This window comes from Dunckerocampus dactyliophorus, chromosome 16 (assembly GCF_027744805.1).
Source record: "Dunckerocampus dactyliophorus isolate RoL2022-P2 chromosome 16, RoL_Ddac_1.1, whole genome shotgun sequence".
In the NCBI taxonomy this organism is placed as follows: domain Eukaryota; kingdom Metazoa; phylum Chordata; class Actinopteri; order Syngnathiformes; family Syngnathidae; genus Dunckerocampus; species Dunckerocampus dactyliophorus.
The window spans coordinates 17,502,391-17,503,289 of NC_072834.1; positions in this window are offsets into that span (position 1 = coordinate 17,502,391).

An 899-nucleotide genomic window follows, 5' to 3' on the forward strand; every position below is an offset into this window, starting at 1 on the left:
GTTTGCCTTGTTCACACAATATTAACACAAAGATCCACATTAGGTTCCAAAATGGGCTCGTGGTTTTTTTGTGTGTGTATGTGTGTGTGTGTGTGTGTGTGTGTGTGTGTGTGGGGGGGGGGGGGGGGGGGGGGTTAGAGGTTGTTGTTTTTTTTAAAGCTTTTCCATATACTGTATTCCCAATATTAGATGAGGGCTATCGACCCTGGCCAAATTGGTTCCTAAGCAAAATTCTATTTGTAGCCCCTCCCCTCCATTACAAAATGACTTCATCCGGAAGAGGAGCGCAGCAAAGAATTCTGGGAAATCACATTGGGTCCCCCTGGACATATCTTACTGAGCCATTAAAAACTGTTTTATACTATCTGACTTGAACCTGAACTTAGTTAGGCGCATGTTTTTGAGTGATACAAATACATGGGAAATTGTTAATTTTTTGTGCAAAAAAAAGCGCAAAGTAACAAAATAAAAAAATAAGCCACACCAAAATGCAGCAGCTGTACCATTACACAACCATAAACTGACAGGTAAAAATGGAATGATTAACATTTTTAATCTGATTAATTAGCTTTCAAATTAATTAATACCCCCTGCAATGATTAAAAACCATTTGCAACTATGCCTGAAATATGCAGACATATATATATTTGTGTGCATTAACAGCTCAAAAGGAAGTGAAAATTTAAAGGATACCACACGTCTGAAAATCTATTTGACTTACATTACAATACTCCCTCACCATATCGCACTTCAAATTTTGCGCCTCACTCAGTTTTTTAAAAATCTATTCATTAATACATTGTTTGTGGTTAAATACGCCCTATTGTTAATCATTAAATATGCATATTTTTTTTTCCAAAATTAAGCATTTTCAAGCATAAAAATGGCTAAATGAAGTA